Source organism: Haematobia irritans, chromosome 5 (assembly GCF_050003625.1).
Source record: "Haematobia irritans isolate KBUSLIRL chromosome 5, ASM5000362v1, whole genome shotgun sequence".
NCBI lineage: Eukaryota > Metazoa > Arthropoda > Insecta > Diptera > Muscidae > Haematobia > Haematobia irritans.
The window spans coordinates 88,372,365-88,392,648 of NC_134401.1; the positions used below are offsets into that span (position 1 = coordinate 88,372,365).

The 20,284-nt window shown below is 33.9% G+C and overlaps 1 long non-coding RNA gene across 1 annotated transcript; it reads left to right on the forward strand.

Moving 5' to 3' along the window:
- Positions 1 to 919: 919 nt before the first annotated feature.
- LOC142241703 (uncharacterized) lies at positions 920 to 1,411 on the forward strand. The gene is made up of 2 exons (XR_012723767.1): positions 920 to 1,155; positions 1,213 to 1,411. It is a non-coding gene; the product is annotated as an uncharacterized LOC142241703 (long non-coding RNA).
- Positions 1,412 to 20,284: the final 18,873 nt, after the last annotated feature.

Sequence of the window (20,284 nt, forward strand, 5' to 3'; positions counted from 1 at the left end):
GCTGAAATTTGGTACATGGTGTCAGTAGATGGTCTCTAACAACCATGCAAAAATTGGTCCACATCGGTCCATAATTATATATAGCCCCCATATAAACCGATCCCCCGATTTGGCTTGCGAGGCCTCTAAGAGAAGCAAAATTCATCTGATTCAGTTGAAATTTGGTACGTGGTGTTAATATATGGCCTCAAACTCCCATGCAAAAATTGGTCGATATCGGTCCATAATTATATATAGGCCCCATATAAACCGATCCTCAGATTTGACCTCCAGAGCCCCTTGGAAGAGCAAAATTCTTCCCATTCGGTTGAAATTCGGTACGTGATGTTAGTATATGGTATCCAACAACCATGCAGGAACTGGTTCCTATCAGTCCATAATTATATATAGCTCCCATATAAACCGATCCCCAGATTTGACCTCCGGTGCCTTTTGGAGAAGCAAAATTCATCCGATCTGCTTGAAATTTGGTACGTGGTGGTAGTATATGATATTTAACAACCATGCCAAAAGTGGTCCATATCAGTCCATAATCATACATAGCCCCATATAAACCGATCCCGAGATTTGGTTTTGGAGCCTCTTGGAGGAGGAAATTTCATCCGAGTAAGTTGAACTTTGGTACATTGTGCTAGTATATGGACGTTAGCAACCATACCTAACTAGGTCCATATCGGTCTATAGTTATATATGGCCCTCACATAAATCGATCCCCAATCACGCAAAAATTGGTCCATATGAAGTTCATAATTGTATATAGCCCCCATATAAGCAACCCCCATATTTCAATTCTGGCTCTCTACGTACAAAAAGTCCATATCGATTCGTAATTATTTGTACACTTAACTTTTTGTCTAATATATACCATGTATGGACTAAATCACAATTTAGAAAACGATGTTAAGATGTTTTAAGATCCCTGCCAGCATTTCAAAGTTCCATTTCAACCTCATCGTTACCACAGACTCGTAAATGTCACTTCAACCATCATGAAAAGGTACATCAAAAAGTACATGCAAGTAATTTGCCATCCCTACTGTTAAAAAAGCCATTTTTTTGTGAAACGCCAAGCGCAACCAGCTTGTTATATTCTAATTAAATAAAAACGAAAATAAAGTTCTGAAAACATAGATTATACGCTTAAAATTGTGAAAGGTATATTGGTGAACAATTTGGTGATTTTCCAAATGGAATAAAGTGATTGTTTTTCAGATATTTTACCGACACGCTGCCTCCATGGAATAAAAACACTGGTTGATAGACGCAGCAACATGTAACTCGCTACTTGTAACTCAACATCATCATTAATGCCAAAAATTATGTTAAATGTAATGTGATAGTGGTATAAATGTTATATTTTTAAGAATTTGTAAATGTTTAATCAAATTAATAAATATCTAAACAAACGTGATTTACTCGACCACAATGATTCTTTTACAACTATCTTAAAATGCACTTTTTCTGATTGTTTGGAGGGTCCCTTATTGGCGTCGTTCTAAATTGATCTATAAAGGCACCTAATAATTGCACTCATGCGAAACATTTTTGTAGTAACTTGGCGTGGTACAACTTCTCAATAGTGACGGCGCTTTTCCGACGAGTTTTTGATGTCGTATATGATTGTTTTCGACGTAGTGGGGATTCTCAAAAGAGCCCCCAAATTCAAAAAATTTTGGCAGGGATACTACAACCCAAGTAATTCGATTGTGGATGACAGTCTTTCGTAGAAGTTTCTACGCAATCCATGGTGGAGGGTACATAAGATTCGGCCTGGCCGAACTTACGGTCGTATACACTTGTTTTTCTTCATATGGGGCCGTTTTGCCGCGATTTCGACCTTCAAACGCTCCAATAATGCCATATAATAGTCACTGTTGATGGTTTTTCCCTTCTCAAGATAATCGATAAAAATTATTCCATGCGCATCCCAAAAAACAGAGGCCATTGCTTTGCCAGCGGACTTTTGAGTCTTTCCACGCTTCGGAGACGGTTCACCGGTCGCTGTCCACTCAGCCGACTGTCGATTGGACTCAGGAGTGTAGTGATGGAGCCATGTTTCATCCATTGTCACATATCGACGGAAAAACTCGGGTGTATTACGTGTTAACAGCTGCAAACACCGCTCAGAATCATCAACACGTTGTTGTTTTTGGTCAAATGTGAGCTCGTGCGGCACCCATTTTGCACAGAGCTTCCGCATATCCAAATATTGATGAATGATATGACCAACACGTTCCTTTGATATCTTTAAGGCCTCTGCTACCTCTATCAACTTCATTTTACGGTCATTCAAAATCATTTTATGGATTTTTTGATGTTTTCGTCGGTAACCACCTCTTTCGGGCGTACACTGCGTTCACCGTCCTCCGTGCTCATTTCACCACGCTTGAATTTTGCATACCAATCAATTATTGTTGATTTCCCTGGGGTATCGTCCGGAAACTCATTATCAAGCCAAGTTTTTGCTTCCACCGTATTTTTTCCCTTCAGAAAACAGTATTTTATCAAAACACGAAATTCCTTTTTTCTATTTTTTTTTCAACATTAACAAAAGTTGCTTCACAAAAGACGCTCTATCTCACAAACTAATTGACTTACAGACGTCAAATTTTGACACGAATCATTTAAGGTTGGTACTATATAAAAATAATATGCATTTAATACTAGCGACGCCATCTATGTGTCAGACCGGGGACTTATCAGCCAACCTGTTATACCCCAAACACATTTTGCTTCAAGCATATATATTTTCAGGATTGGTCCAAACAAAATATTGTTTGTATTGCTCAAACATATTATGTTTCACCTTAGGGCATACACTGGTAGTAAACAATTCTAATGAAATTTTCTTTGTGTGGATATATTTTCAGGGCGCCAATTGGTTACTTCCATTATTTTACTTGCAACATACTCTCTAGGTCTCTCTTTCTAAACACATATATGTTTATAGGCTATTTCTAAGTTAATATATGCTTGCATCCAAGCATATTATATTTACAAACATTTTATGTCCCAAACATAATATGTTCTAACATATTAACATATATGTCCCAAACATATTATGTTCGTTTATGAACATTATATGCTTGCACTTAAAAATATTGTGTTAAAAAATTTGAGTTCCAAACATATAATTTTTACACCCAAACATATGAAAAACAGTATTTTTCGTCCGTGCAGGACCGGAACAGAACTAGTCCCTGGTGTGTATGGGCCAGTCCCAGTTCTGGTCAAAACGTATGGAACGGACCGGGTTTGCCATTGACGGGGTAAATTTACACTTTAGGACACGTCTTGGACTCATTCCAAAGGACACGCCCTGGGACAATTTAGTGGGAGCACATAGATAGGTACCCATGAACCAGTCTCGGACAAACTATTGGGAATCTGTTTCCTATTTTCCGAATCGCATCAGAAGTGAAAAACTTTCGAAATATCTTGAACAATAAGGTTATTCTGATAATGGTATATCACTAAATGTGTATATCCAATAAGATTTTAATTTCAAGCGAGTATGGAAATCAAAAAATTATGGCTATTGAAAAATTGCGATAAACTGGAGCACCGGTACCAGTCCTGTGATATGTCAGTCAGTGGAAATTTGCACCGATTTCCCGTAGTGTAGTCAACTCTATATTTTATATTTTTTACATTTTATTGTTTTCGAATACGATATAGCAATGTCCGTTTGTCTGTCTGTCTGTCTGTCTGTCTGTCTGTCTGTTGTAATCACGCTACAGTCTTCAATAATAAAGCAATCGTGCTGAAATTTCGCACAAACTCGTCTTTTGTCAAGTTCGAAGATGGGCTATATCGGTCCAAGTTTTGATATAGTCCCCATATAAACCGACCTCCCGATTTGGGGTCTTGGGCTTATAAAAACCTTATTTTCTATCCAATTTACCTGAAATTGGAAATCTAGAGGTATTTTATGACCACAAAGAGGTGTGCCAAAAATGGTGAGTATCGGTCCATGTTTTGGTATAGCCCCCATATAGACCGATCTCCCGATTATATTTCTAGGGCTTCTAGAATCCGTAGTTCTTATCCAATTTGCCTGAAATTAGAAATCTAAAGGTATTTTAAAACCCTAAAGAGGTGTGCTGCAAATGATGAGTATCGGACAATGTTTTTATATTTATATTCTTGGGCTTATACACCCTCAAAAAAATTCGCTTCTGTAACATATACTCCCAAACACATTTTGCTTCAAGCATATACATTTTTGGGTATTGCCCAAACATTTATATATTTGATTTCTTCCAATATATAATATGTTTGAAAGCATATTGGTCTAAACAATATAATATGTTTGGGTAGTTTAAGTTCCAAACATTATGTATTTTTCCATCCAAATTCAATAATGTTGTCTTCCAAAAAACTATATGTTATTATGTGAACATATAATATGTTTGGAAACATTTTGAACCCAAAAATATTATATGCTTAGAAGAATTTTCTCCCAAAGAAGATTGTGTTCAATTTTTTTTCTGCCTAATTGTATATTCCCTCACATTTTTCTCACTTCTATGAGTTTTTTAGTTCTTAGCACCTTTTTCTGTAATACAAACATTGTAGAAGAAATTATTAAATTTCAAAAAACTCTTACAAAGGAAGAATGTGAAGTCGAGTAATATATAAAATATTTTTCCATCGAATCCTAAAGTTAACGATAACCATTCAAAAGCACATTATATTTAAATTCGAAACAATAATTTTACAACCAACACATAAATTTATTTAGGTGTGAACAATTGTTTGCTTTCTTTAATAATTTATTCTAAAGAAAATAAACTTATTCAATTGTTGCTTTGGATCATTGCCCACCAAGTTATAATACAATTTGCTTAAAAAAGTTATAATGTTATTCTGGTTTTACCGATGCGAGTTTTGCCGTTAAAATGAGAAATAATTTTAGTGGCAAAACTCAAACTCAATGTCCGCTTTTATTTTCGAAAGTATCCGTCAACTCCTCTTGGACTACTTATTAATAAAGATGAACTAAACTTTGTTTTTATAGATCTTACTGTTTAATTTTTCACTGTTTCCCAATGTTTTCATTTTACTGTAACAACTCTAAAAAGAGTACACTGAAAAAAATATTGTCATGTGGCCAAAGATTTCATGTCCTTAAAATAAGAATACAAATTTTGCTTAGCTTAGACGACGCATTTCTCTAATATAAAGTTTTTTCCATGTTCAAAAGTCGATAAACTTCTCAATGAAGTCTCAATGAAGTCTCAATGAATTATAAGGACAATTAAGTGATTTGACTTGAAAATGGGTATCATAACATGAAAGAAAAAATTTTTAACTAAGGTCAACTTGACTTTAATAAATCAGAAAAAATCTTTAAAACTAATGAAATTGTCTTTAAATTTGTTGCATTTTTGCATCTTGACTACAAAGCAAAAATCGTTAAAAATAGGACATGTTTTTCAACACTTTATTTTAAAGACGTTTTTACTTGAAACATAGCACAATTTCTACTGTCTTGTTTTTAACGGACTTTTTATAGCATATGAAAAAAGGTGAAAAAGCGAAAAAATAAAATTTGCTTCATAGAGTCAAATACACAAAACCCACATTTAAAAAAGAATTGTGTCTTAAAAGTATCCTTACTTGAATTCTCGGCTTCATTGGCTCGGAATCAATACCAAAATTTCTAAAATAGAGACACAATCTTTGGAACCGGGCATGCTATTTTTCAGTGTATAGGGCCCTTTCGTTAGTTTTTATGAAGATCCCTTTAATTACCTTTGTTTGAATATTTTGACTTACTCGTCCTACACTCAAAAAAGTGAGCTCTCTATTTCACTAAAGCCAATTTAACTTTATTTTAGTTTATAGAAATATTATGTTTGGAGAAAGTTTTCTTTACTCTAATACTTTTTTGTGTACGTTAGTTAAATTAACTAAACCCGAGGAAAAAAATATACTCAAATGAAGCATAAAGATTAACTAAATTCGTGTCTTCCACAAAATAGTTCAGAATTTCTTTAAATTTGTAACTTCTTACAATTTTGAACTCCAAGGTTTTTCTTCAAACTACAAAATTTTCTTTAACAAGTGAAAAAACTTAGTTATGTCTAATAAATTTTCTTGTATTTGTCGAAAAATATTTACTTATTTTTATGACATCGGAGTGATGCCAACGTTTGTAATACTGTTTAGTTAAAATTTTCTACAAATATTCAAAAGTTTCTAAAATTAACCGAAAGTTTTCTTCCTGGTGGGTTCACTGTTTTTTCAGTGTACGTTCCGATTTGTTTTGACGAAACAAAAAAGTGCCCGTAATGCGAAAATGATAAACAAAACTCATGATTTTTTTAAACGTCTTTTCTCTTGGTTCCGAATGAATTTTCTCTCCGAATACTCATTTTAATCTTTTTACTTAAGCATATACAATTTTTGGCGGTCTTATATCACAACATATATATGTTTACTCCAAATTTGTAAATTTATACTTGTTTATATTCACATATGGTATTTTTCCAATCTTTAATGGAATTTTCTTTGTGTATATATATTTTTTAGGCGCCAATTGGTTACTTTCATTATTTTACTTCCAGCATACACTTTATGTCTCTCTTTCTAAACACATATATGTTTATAGTCTATTTCTAAATTAATGTATGTTTGCATCCAACCATATTATATTTACAAACATTTTATGTCCCAAACATAATATGTTCTAACATATTAACATATATGTCCCAAACATATTATGCTAGTTTATGAACATTATATGCTTGCACTTAAAAATATTGTGTTTAAAATTTTGAGTTCAAAACATATAATTTTTACACCCAAACATATGAAAAACAGTCTTTTTCGTCCGTGTAGAAACCGTAGTTTTTATCCAAATTGCCTCAAATTGGAAATCTAGAGGTATTTTAGGACCATTAAAAGGTATGCCGAAAATGGTGAGTATAGGTTCATGTTTTGGTATAGCCATCAGATAGATCGATCTCCCGATATTACTTTTTGGGTTTTGCGTACTTCATTCTAAGAAACAAATTTTAATTTATTTGTTGTTTCAACTTTATCATCATGTGCTATCAAAGTCCTTTAAAAACGTGTTGACAACCACTTGAATTTCCAAGTAGAAATTATGATAAGCTGTCAGACGAGCGGTTTAGAAATGACAGCAATTTGTAGTTGCACTCAAGAAAAACGTTTACTTGTATCCAAAGATTTTGACCTTTCATTGAGGATTTAAGTATTGATTCCGAACCAAATATTCTGCTTTTTTAAACTCAGGAAAATTTTGGGGAGCTATATAGCTTTAAATCTAAATTAGGATACAACTTTTATTTGTCGGATTTTTATTTTAATTTTGGAATATATTAACGCAGCTATCCAATTATAAGTAAAAGTCAGATAAAAAATTCGCATTATAACAGTAACATTTAATCAATGATCCAAAATCTTTACAATTAGTATTGAAGTTTTTTTATCTTCAATCCCAATATTCAATATTCTAGTTAATTCAAAAGTTATTTCTTATATTAAAACTATTTTTCTTTACTTGTGTTTGTTTTTCAGTCTTTTTATTTTCAAAACGAAGTACACTCAAAAAAATGAACCCTTTATTTCACTAAAGTCAAATTAGCTTTATTTTAGTTCTTGGAATTATTATGTTTCCTTTAATCTAATAATTTTTTACGTATATAAGTTAAATGAACTAAAAAACGGGTAAAAATTATACACAAATCAAGTATAAAAATTTACTAAATTCGTACTTCTCACAAAATTGTTCATTTTTCTTTAAATTTGTTAATATATAAAATCTATCACTCACTATTTGATACACCCTTTTAATGAAAACTCATTCGTAACGATAAGTATCGTACATACTCTAAAAAATCTCTGCCTTGCAATAGCACACTTTTAGATTTTTTATGAGTTTCAATTTTCTATCCATGATTTTTTATTTGTCTATTTCGTTTGTTTGCCCTTTCCATCGTACCGGTGCAATTCTGTTGTAGTTTCATATTTTGTCTTTGTCTTGTTTTTTGTTTTAAACATTAATCATAATTTTGTTTCCATTCTATGTGACATTGTTGGCGTGATGTAAAAGTGATTTTACTTAGAAAGGGATTTTTGAGAGCGATTATATTCATATCTGGTTGGGGTGTCTACCCAAAATGTCCCAATGATATATGCAACAGATGTCATAAATTGTTGCCCACATTGCCTCATTAGATGCTTAGCGTAACCGTGTCTACTCAAGGTGTGTTTTTATTTAAAAAGACATCAAATTTACATCAATAAAATATATTTATGGTATGTCTTTTTTGTAGACTATTATGGAATTAATATAATAGGAAAATTTCATATATTTTGGTTTTTACGTTAAAATTAAAAACACAAAAAATAAAAAGCTTGGAAAACGGCTTGTTCTATTGTTACGGTGTTTTGTATCTCTCCGAAAAACATTTGTTTATAACAAAATCCTTATTTTTGCGGCAAATAAAAACTTCTTTCATTCTAAAACCCTCGATTTCGATTAAATCAAGCCCTGTTCTTTTTTGAAGAGAGAATCGCTTAATGACGCAAATATGTCATCTTGATGTTCCGGTTTGTTTTTGTTTTTCAACATGTTTTTAAATCGAATGGAACTATTTTCATTTAAAATTTGGTGGACGGGGCTATATATTAGGGATGGGGACTATATATTGACTCATATAGATGAATTTTTGTATGGTATTTATGTTGCGTACCAAATACAATTAGGGAATCTGTTTATATATGAGCTATACACAAATTTGGTTCGACATGTCTCAGTTGCAATAATCAGCACTGCCGCAAAAAGTAAAAAGCCCGAATTTATAATAAGCGTTTGGCTAAAATTTCCTTCACCAGTCGAATATCACTTTAATTTCACCGTTACTCCTATTAAATCGTGACAAAACTTTGATGAAAAATACTATACGCATCAATTGAGTGAGATTATTAATTTCCTAAGGTTTGTAATGGGGTTTTCTTCATTTTTTCCAATCACAAAATTTCCCTTTTTTTTTTGGGTGCAAAATAATTTTTGATATTGCTTTCAAACGTGGGCACAAATTTTAAATTGTTTTTACAAAAATTTATTTCTATTTCCGATCATTGACAAATTTATTAATTTTCATTTTACCACATTGAATTATTAATATTTTGGCACAAAAAAAAATCATAGAAATGATTTAGATTTAACGTAATAGACAAAGCAATTTTAATCTGATGAAATTTCAATTAAGCATTTAATATTTAAAATGCTTTGAGGCAACCCTGTTTTGCTAATACCTTAATGGTATCATGAATCGATGGTTATTGATAAGTTAATCAATGTTTCGATTAATGGTCGCTCTCATCGGCTCAGAGCATGTCAAAAGCATAATTATCAAAAATCCAGAAACTTCCTTCCTTTTGAACGCTTCATAGAGTACAGACGTAATAAAAGTGATCAATACACAAAATATCACATAAACGTGAATCCATAAAAGTTCAAATTAATTGAAAAACTTCAGTGTAATCAACGCAGCAGTACTCTACAAAAATTCTTTAATCAGTTTTTTTTATTTACAAAAAGGTAATACGCCAATGTATTTTTGTGAACTTCTGTGAAAATCGGAAAATTTGAGATTTGTAATATCTCACACATTTTGTATTTAATTTTTCCATAGAAAATTGGATATTACCAAAGGCCAAAAGATCCAGTCCAAGTGCCACGTAATTTTGTGTTGTGAAGGAAGAATTTTGCGAAGCAATATAAAAAGATTTTGCAGTTGCCTCATTGTGGTCAAGCACATTTTTTCTCTTCACCCTCCTCCTGATTGCCAAATTCCAAGAAGCCTACGGTGTTCTACAGGCAGAGAGGAGGGAAGGTTATTTTTTTTGCAATTGTGGAAAGAAAACCCATCAACCATAGTTTGACCAATTTCTGCACTCGATTTAAATTGTCATAATGTAAGAAGTTATGCCGTACAAAATTCATCTACAATAAAACCCCAATCAAGACCCTCATCATAAAATTTCAAACCCGTAATAGAAGCAGAAATTATATGACAGAAATGTCTCCATAATGAAAAGTAAAATTATTCATTATGGTCAAAAAATAATAAAAAAATTTCTTAAGTTAAGTATATATCAATTTTTGCACGATTTTCTTGTTTGCTTAAGAAAAAAAAAAAAAACGAACTAATTTAATTATTATTTTTTTTTTGATAAGGCAATTCGATTTCATAAAGAGTGAAACCAGCCCCATTTGAAATTCAATAGTTTTTAAGAACCACCCTAATACATTTCATTCTCAACAAAAATCATCAAAAAACTCCATTCATAAGTGCATTGAAATGCTCAGCAAGGCAATCGATCGTATTAATGATCATTAACCGCATACCAAACCTGCGCATCATCGAACATCTACGTTGCAACATAAAATAATTACCTCTCCCCCGCATCAAACATTCCTGAAGGCCTTCATCGAATATTTGCATGACCGGTGAGTAAACAAAAAGAATAAAAAAAACTTTTGAATGCAGTTTTGTGTTATTTTTAAGAAGTTGGAATTTGTGAAACATCTCGAATCAAGTGTGGCTAGTTTTTTCTCACGATTTAGTTCCGGATTGCATTCTCATTTTAATTGAGATTCATAGAGTTGCCATTGTTTAATATATCGTTTTGTCATGTTATAATTTGATATTTTCGGATTTTTTCTTAATACTTATAAATCTAAATTTTCATGACTAGATTTATATTTTTCTGAATTCGATCTTCAAACAAAGAAAATGAAAAATCGTAAACTTTTTATCTAAAATTTATATCTCCGTTTAAAATGTCAATTTTTTTCATATCACTATTTGTCGAAATAATTTTTATATACTATTTGAATATACTCGAATAATTTAAATTTCGTTGTTAAATAATTATTAATATACTCTAGGATAATGATTTGAATAAATTTATATATATTCTAAAATGAATTGGTGAGCTAAAATTTTGCGTTTTCGTACAAATGTGGTGATGTGTGACTAAGGTAAAGTCGTATGGGGTTCTGATATAGAGCGCGATCAGGACAATAGGATCGGGAGGGTCAAGAGGCGCAGATCTCATAATATCTGAGATCACATTGTATGGAGGGGAATACAAATCCTTTTATCTATTCAGTATCCATTTTGATTTTTGATTTAGTTTTGATCCCATAGCCCGGTATGATTTATAAGAAAGGGAGTCTAAAATAATTTTCTGTTAAGACTGTTTTGTGTGAAATGGACAAGAACCCCCCATTGCCCGACTGAAGTTAGCTTTCAAAGGCTCCCACAGTCCATAGCCACAAAATCAATTATGGTTAAACACCCTACCATAGGCAGCATCCATAAATATCTCATATAACACCTTTTGAGAACATAATTACAAAATATTGCTGCAAGCTTAAGCAAGGTTTTATTACAGAAATGGCGCCCAACGTGGGGCCTGATAGGTACATATTTTTATGTATTTTTTTGCGCCCCAAATGCTTTATTTAAAATTAATGGAAATGGTGTGTATATTAAGTTCAAATTGAAAGTCTATATTGAGAATAGCTTTCAGAACTTATCAGGATATTCAACCGCTTGAGGACCTCCAGTTCGAGCAGATTGACCGTGTAGTTCCTGGAAGGGATTTATCATTTATAGAATTTTATTTTTGTACCTAATGAACACTTCATTTCATTTACCTGTGTTAGTGAAATATTTAATGAAATTAGTATTTTTTTGAGCTTAGTTATGGGAAAATTACAATTATTAGGAATACATTTTCATGCTGCTTGCGAGTAAATGTCCGGTGATTGTAATCAAAAATATAGGCAAATTATTGTTTTCGGTTTGCTCGATTTAATTTCTGTTTTCACTGAATTATTTTGCATGCACATTCCCCGACAAGATAGTTTCCACTCTCCATTCAATTTAATTTAATATTTTAAAAAAATCCTTAGTCCACAACCACTATGAACGAAAACGCATAACCTGAATATAAATTTGATATTTCGCATATATTGTCTTTTGTTCTTATCCGAAAAAAGAAATATAAAATCATATTATACCTGGTAATAATAATTTTCTGTCTATCAAGTATAACATTTAATGCAAGGAAATGTCACTGATGAGATCTCCACAGCCAACCGCATCGGGAGGCAATGATCCAATTTCAAATTGTTCGATTTGTAATGAGCCATTGCTCGAATCTCACGATTGTGTATATATACAACAATGCAACCATGCTTTCCACAGGAATTGCATGGAAAAACATTTATCAAATTCAAATGAATGTCCTATATGTAAACGTCCTTGTGAATTATCCGATTTCCGATCTCTGAATGCTCGCATTCAAAATCCAAAACCCACTCGAGACGATTTGGGGGACCAGACAAATTTGTCTCAACCAATTACAAAGCCAAAGGTATCTCAAAATCGTGGAAAAGGTCGTGGTGCACTTGCGAAGCACTACAACACAAGAAGTACAAGTCGAAATTTATTTAATGACACTAGTCATTCGTTGTTACCAGATATATCAGATATTCTTACGGGTCAGGGAGATGAAACTGCCACTCCTAATCCTAATTTACACCGAAATTCAAATGAAGGTCAACAGACTCCACAACGGTCTGGTATTATTAACAATATGATAGATTATGCCAGGTTGAATCATTTGATTGAATCTAGTGTAACTAGAATTTTACAAAATTTGAACATAGTTTCTAATCAATTACCACAGGGTTACTCGAATCCAGTTTCAAGACCAGTGATTCCCAATCCGATTAACCAAAATCCAATTTCAAATTCTGTTAATCAGAATACGACAACAAACCCGATGATTGATAATCGAACTCAACAATTTAATCTTCATGGTATTCCACGGGTTAATAATGAACTTCCATCGAATATAAGAAATTTTTCTCCAGTGAGTCATTTTTCTCTTGGAACTGATCGAATCGCTTCCATTATAAAAAACTGGAATCTTCAGTTTGATGGATCGCCACAAGGTCTCGATGTAGAGGAATTTTTGTACCGTGTTAGGTTACTGACTGTTGACAATTTTGATGAGGATTACTCTATCATCTGTAAACATTTAAATATACTTTTAACCGGTAAAGCTAGAGAATGGTTCTGGCGTTATCGAAAGCAAGTCCCATCTATAGTGTGGGAAGATTTTTGCGCAGCCATTCGATACCAGTACAAAGATTTCAAGTCCGATGCAGATATACGCGAAGAACTTCGCAGCAGAAAGCAAAGGCTTGGAGAAAATTTTGAAACTTATTATGATTCCATTTCTGCTATTTTAGATCGGTTGAGTACTCCTATTCCTGAAATGGAATTGATCGAAATTGTCAAGAGGAATTTACGTCCTGAAATCAGGCATGAGTTACTATATGTCCCTATATTTTCGATTGCACATCTTCGCAAATTAATTCAGATGCGGGAGAATTTATTAAATGACGAAACCTGTCGTCGACAACTGGCTAATAAAATGTCTAATTTTCAACATCCTCGCCGAAATGTGGCGGAAATCGAATTCTTGAATGACCCTAGTGAGGAGCAAGAGTCGGAAAGTAGTTTAGCAGTTGAAGCCGTAGCACTTCCGTCTACATCATACAAATGCTGGAACTGTCAAGAGGCAGGACATTTCTGGGAGGACTGCCTAAAAGACAGGTCTGTATTTTGTTACGGTTGCGGTGCTAAAGACACCTACAAACCGAACTGTCTCAAGTGCAACAATAGAAAACTTTTTGTTCCTAAGAATTTAAATCCGACAAATTTATCAAAAAACTAGATTTGGTCAATGACGATATAGATGGCAACCCATCCGAATCTCACATTCAGGATGTTTCTAATCGTCATATTACTATTTTGAAAAAATCTGGGACTGAACATAAAGAACAACAACACCATGATTTACGACCTATAAGACCATATCATGAACGGTGGTCAGATTATATGAAAAGGAAGGAGCTTATTTTTGGAGCCGCATCAATTTCTACACAGCCTGCTCGAAAGCCAAAAAGATCTACACTTCGACTTCGTCGATACTATAAACAAAGACGAATGTCGTCCAAATATATTATATCTAGCATCTTTAATGATCCACAGGATCAGAGATTGTATGCTAAAGTTTCGTTTTTGGAATTTATTGAGCATGGTCTATTAGATACAGGTGCGAATGTATCCTGTATAGGTTCAGAATTGGCTCGGGAGAATTTTTCTCGTTTTAGTGAATTCCACGAATTTAGAGCTTCAGTCCAAACTGCTGATGGAAATCGTCAAAGAGTTTTAGGATATCTAGATGTAAACGTTTCGTTTAAAAGTCAAGTGAGAGAACTTCGTATTTTAGTAGTACCATCTTTAAATCAACGGCTTATACTTGGTTTAGATTTCTGGAAGAAATTTAACCTTGCCCCTGATATTTTCGAATCAGTTATAATGTCCAGTCCGTCCGAGAGCGCAAAATTGTCCAAGGTCTTGTCTACTTTGTCCGCTTCAAAGTCCGAAATGTCGTCTGATTGTACTGAAAATAAAGAATCTATTGATTCAAAATTCCGTTCATACCCGCTAACTCCAGTCCAACTTCAACAGCTCGAAGCTGTAAAAGAATTATTTCCAAATTTTGAAAAACAAGGGTTAGGGAAAACCGGCTTAATTAAGCATGATATTGACGTAGGCGATGCTAAGCCCGTCAAACAGCGGTTTTATCCAGTTTCTCCAGCGGTGGAGGGACTGATGTACAAAGAGATCGATAGAATGTTGGCATTGGGAGTTATTGAACCTTCCACCTCTTCATGGAGTTCTCCCATGAGATTGGTTGTAAAACCAAATAAAGTCCGCTTGTGCCTAGACGCCAGGAAATTAAATGCAGTCACTAAGAAGGACGCATACCCGCTGCCAAGCATAGAAGGGATTTTCGCGCGATTACCAAAAGCTAATATAATTTCAAAAGTTGATTTGAAAGATGCGTTTTGGCAGATCGGCCTAGCCGATCAAGCCAAACCATTAACGGCATTTACAGTTCCGGGACGGCCCCTTTATCAGTTTGTGGTCATGCCTTTCGGGCTATGTAATGCCCCACAAACTATGTGCCGTTTAATGGACGAATTAATACCTCCTGACTTAAGATATTGTGTATTTGGCTACCTAGATGACCTAATCGTTGTCTCTGAAGATTTTCAGACGCATTTAGCAGTTTTAGTCAGAATTTCAGAGCAATTTAGGCGTGCGAACTTGACTATAAATGTCTCTAAAAGTAACTTTTGTGTCACGGAAGTGAAATATTTGGGTTTTGTGATCGGTAATGGTGGCTTGAGAACAGATCCCGACAAAATTAATTCTATTATTTCGTGGCCAGTGCCCAAAAATGTAAAACAGGTACGCGGTTTCCTCGGATTATCAGGATGGTACCGTCGTTTTATTGAAAACTATTCCTCCAAAGCTTTTCCGATCACAGAATTACTATCCTCCAAAAAGAAATTTGTTTGGACACCCGAGGCTGATAGGGCATTTAATGAAATAAAAACATTTTTGACAACAGCCCCAGTACTGACCAATCCAGATTTTACAAAGAAATTTTTCATTCATTGCGATGCGAGTGATTCTGGAATTGGTGCAGTACTAGTGCAGTTGGATAAAAACGGCGACGAGAAACCAATCGCATTCATGTCTAAAAAGCTGAATTCCGCACAGCGGAATTACAGCGTAACGGAACGGGAGTGTCTCGCGGCTGTAGAGGCAATTAAAAAATTCCGGTGCTATGTTGAATTACAGGAGTTTGAGATCGTAACCGATCACTCCAGTTTACTGTGGCTGATGAAACAACAAGATCTCACGGGCAGACTTGCTCGTTGGGTCTTCAAGCTCCAGGGGTACAAGTTTACCTTTAGCCACAGAAAAGGGAAAGACAACATAGTACCGGACGCCCTTTCCCGAATGCACAGCGAGGTATCGGCTATAAACACTTCTGATCCCGAGATAGATCTCGATTCACCTTATTTTTCTGATGATGACTACGTCGATTTGAAACGCAAAATTCGGGAAAATGAATCCAAATACCCAGACATTCGAATCATAGACAAATATGTCTATATTAGGGCCGAACACTACACTGGCGATGAAATACAAGAGGAAAACTCTTGGAAACTTTGGATTCCGATTAATTTAAGGCTTCCAATTATCGATCGTTTCCATAGTTCTCCTACGGCTTGTCATGGTGGCATACAAAAGACGCTGGAGCTTATCCGACGGCATTTCTTTTGGCCAGGCATGGTAAGAGACGTTCGAGAATTTCTGAGAAAATGTGAAACATGCAAGACCACAAAACCAACCAATCAGATCATGAGACCTGATATGGGCATGCAAGCAATTTCTGAAAGACCTTTCCAACGATTATATATCGATCTACTTGGTCCGTATCCAAGAAGTAAAAGCGGCAACATAGGAATTCTCATTGTTCTTGACCATATGTCCAAGTTCCATTGGCTATGCCCAATGAAAAAGTTCACCACGAAACCTATTCAAAACTTTTTACTGAATCATATTTTTCACGTCTTTGGGATACCGGAAGTCATTATTAGTGACAATGGTTCCCAATTCAAATCAAACGATTTTAATGCCTTTTTAACTAGTTTTGGGATTACTCATACTTATACGGCACTATATTCCCCACAAGCGAACGCATCTGAACGCGTTAACCGTTCCATTATTTCGGGAATTAGGTCATTTTTGAAGGAAGATCATCGCTTGTGGGATGAAAATCTAAGTTCGATAAGTTGTGCTCTTAGAAATTCTGTGCATCAATCGATAAAATGTTCTCCGTATCATGCCCTTTTTGGTTTTGACATGATAACACATGGGAGCTCGTATAAACTTTTACGAAATCTGAAAATCTTAGATGAGCCAATGAATATTTTGTCAAGGGACGATGACTTAAAACTTCTTAGGTACAATCTTAAAACCCACATAACTGAGGCTTACAATCGGAACCAGCATACCTACAATTTAAGAGCTAGGCCAATTAGTTTTGAGATAGGTCAAGAAGTTTTCAGGCGAAATTTCGCCCAAAGTTCGGCTGAAAAACATTTCAATTCGAAATTATCCCCGCTTTTCATTAAATCCAGAATCAAAGATAAAGTTGGGAAACACTACTATATTTTAGAGGATATGAACGGCAAAACTATAGGCACTTTCCATGCGAAAGATATTCGCCCATAGATTTTATTTCCAATTAATATTTTATCCTATAAGGATAATATTACTTGGTTTTGTAATGGGGTTTTCTTCATTTTTTCCAATCACAAAATTTCCCTTTTTTTTTTGGGTGCAAAATAATTTTTGATATTGCTTTCAAACGTGGGCACAAATTTTAAATTGTTTTTACAAAAATTTATTTCTATTTCCGATCATTGACAAATTTATTAATTTTCATTTTACCACATTGAATTATTAATATTTTGGCACAAAAAAAAATCATAGAAATGATTTAGATTTAACGTAATAGACAAAGCAATTTTAATCTGATGAAATTTCAATTAAGCATTTAATATTTAAAATGCTTTGAGGCAACCCTGTTTTGCTAATACCTTAATGGTATCATGAATCGATGGTTATTGATAAGTTAATCAATGTTTCGATTAATGGTCGCTCTCATCGGCTCAGAGCATGTCAAAAGCATAATTATCAAAAATCCAGAAACTTCCTTCCTTTTGAACGCTTCATAGAGTACAGACGTAATAAAAGTGATCAATACACAAAATATCACATAAACGTGAATCCATAAAAGTTCAAATTAATTGAAAAACTTCAGTGTAATCAACGCAGCAGTACTCTACAAAAATTCTTTAATCAGTTTTTTTTATTTACAAAAAGGTAATACGCCAATGTATTTTTGTGAACTTCTGTGAAAATCGGAAAATTTGAGATTTGTAATATCTCACACATTTTGTATTTAATTTTTCCATAGAAAATTGGATATTACCAAAGGCCAAAAGATCCAGTCCAAGTGCCACGTAATTTTGTGTTGTGAAGGAAGAATTTTGCGAAGCAATATAAAAAGATTTTGCAGTTGCCTCATTGTGGTCAAGCACATTTTTTCTCTTCACCCTCCTCCTGATTGCCAAATTCCAAGAAGCCTACGGTGTTCTACAGGCAGAGAGGAGGGAAGGTTATTTTTTTTGCAATTGTGGAAAGAAAACCCATCAACCATAGTTTGACCAATTTCTGCACTCGATTTAAATTGTCATAATGTAAGAAGTTATGCCGTACAAAATTCATCTACAATAAAACCCCAATCAAGACCCTCATCATAAAATTTCAAACCCGTAATAGAAGCAGAAATTATATGACAGAAATGTCTCCATAATGAAAAGTAAAATTATTCATTATGGTCAAAAAATAATAAAAAAATTTCTTAAGTTAAGTATATATCAATTTTTGCACGATTTTCTTGTTTGCTTAAGAAAAAAAAAAAAAACGAACTAATTTAATTATTATTTTTTTTTTGATAAGGCAATTCGATTTCATAAAGAGTGAAACCAGCCCCATTTGAAATTCAATAGTTTTTAAGAACCACCCTAATACATTTCATTCTCAACAAAAATCATCAAAAAACTCCATTCATAAGTGCATTGAAATGCTCAGCAAGGCAATCGATCGTATTAATGATCATTAACCGCATACCAAACCTGCGCATCATCGAACATCTACGTTGCAACATAAAATAATTACCTCTCCCCCGCATCAAACATTCCTGAAGGCCTTCATCGAATATTTGCATGACCGGTGAGTAAACAAAAAGAATAAAAAAAACTTTTGAATGCAGTTTTGTGTTATTTTTAAGAAGTTGGAATTTGTGAAACATCTCGAATCAAGTGTGGCTAGTTTTTTCTCACGATTTAGTTCCGGATTGCATTCTCATTTTAATTGAGATTCATAGAGTTGCCATTGTTTAATATATCGTTTTGTCATGTTATAATTTGATATTTTCGGATTTTTTCTTAATACTTATAAATCTAAATTTTCATGACTAGATTTATATTTTTCTGAATTCGATCTTCAAACAAAGAAAATGAAAAATCGTAAACTTTTTATCTAAAATTTATATCTCCGTTTAAAATGTCAATTTTTTTCATATCACTATTTGTCGAAATAATTTTTATATACTATTTGAATATACTCGAATAATTTAAATTTCGTTGTTAAATAATTATTAATATACTCTAGGATAATGATTTGAATAAATTTATATATATTCTAAAATGAATTGGTGAGCTAAAATTTTGCGTTTTCGTACAAATGTGGTGATGTGTGACTAAGGTAAAGTCGTATGGGGTTCTGATATAGAGCGCGATCAGGACAATAGGATCGGGAGGGTCAAGAGGCGCAGATCTCATAATATCTGAGATCACATTGTATGGAGGGGAATACAAATCCTTTTATCTATTCAGTATCCATTTTGATTTTTGATTTAGTTTTGATCCCATAGCCCGGTATGATTTATAAGAAAGGGAGTCTAAAATAATTTTCTGTTAAGACTGTTTTGTGTGAAATGGACAAGAACCCCCCATTGCCCGACTGAAGTTAGCTTTCAAAGGCTCCCACAGTCCATAGCCACAAAATCAATTATGGTTAAACACCCTACCATAGGCAGCATCCATAAATATCTCATATAACACCTTTTGAGAACATAATTACAAAATATTGCTGCAAGCTTAAGCAAGGTTTTATTACAGGTTAACGTCTGATTTTTCTGAGTACGAGTTTCTCTAGAATTTTTATAGGATGGGGGTATATTAACTTTGTCATTCCGTTTGTAACACATCGAAATATTGCTCTAAGATACCATAAAGTATATATATTCTGGGTCGTGGTGAAATTCTGAGTCGATCTGAGCATGTCCGTCCGTCCGTCTGTTGAAATCACGCTAACTTCCGAACGAAACAAGCTATCGACTTGAAACTTGGCACAAGTAGTTGTTATTGATGTAGGTCGGATGGTATTGCAAATGGGCCATATCGGTCCACTTTTACGTATAGCCCGCATATAAACGGACCCCCAAATTTGGCTTTCAGAGCCTATAAGAGAAGCATATTTCATCCGATCTGACTAAAGTTTGGTACATGGTGTTAGTATATGGTCTCTAATGCCCATGCAAAAATTGGTCCATATTGGTCAATAATTATATATAGCCCCCATATAAACCGATCCCCCGATTTGGCTTGTTGAGCCTCAAAGAGAAGCAAATTTCATCCGATCCGGCTCAAATTTGGCACATAGTG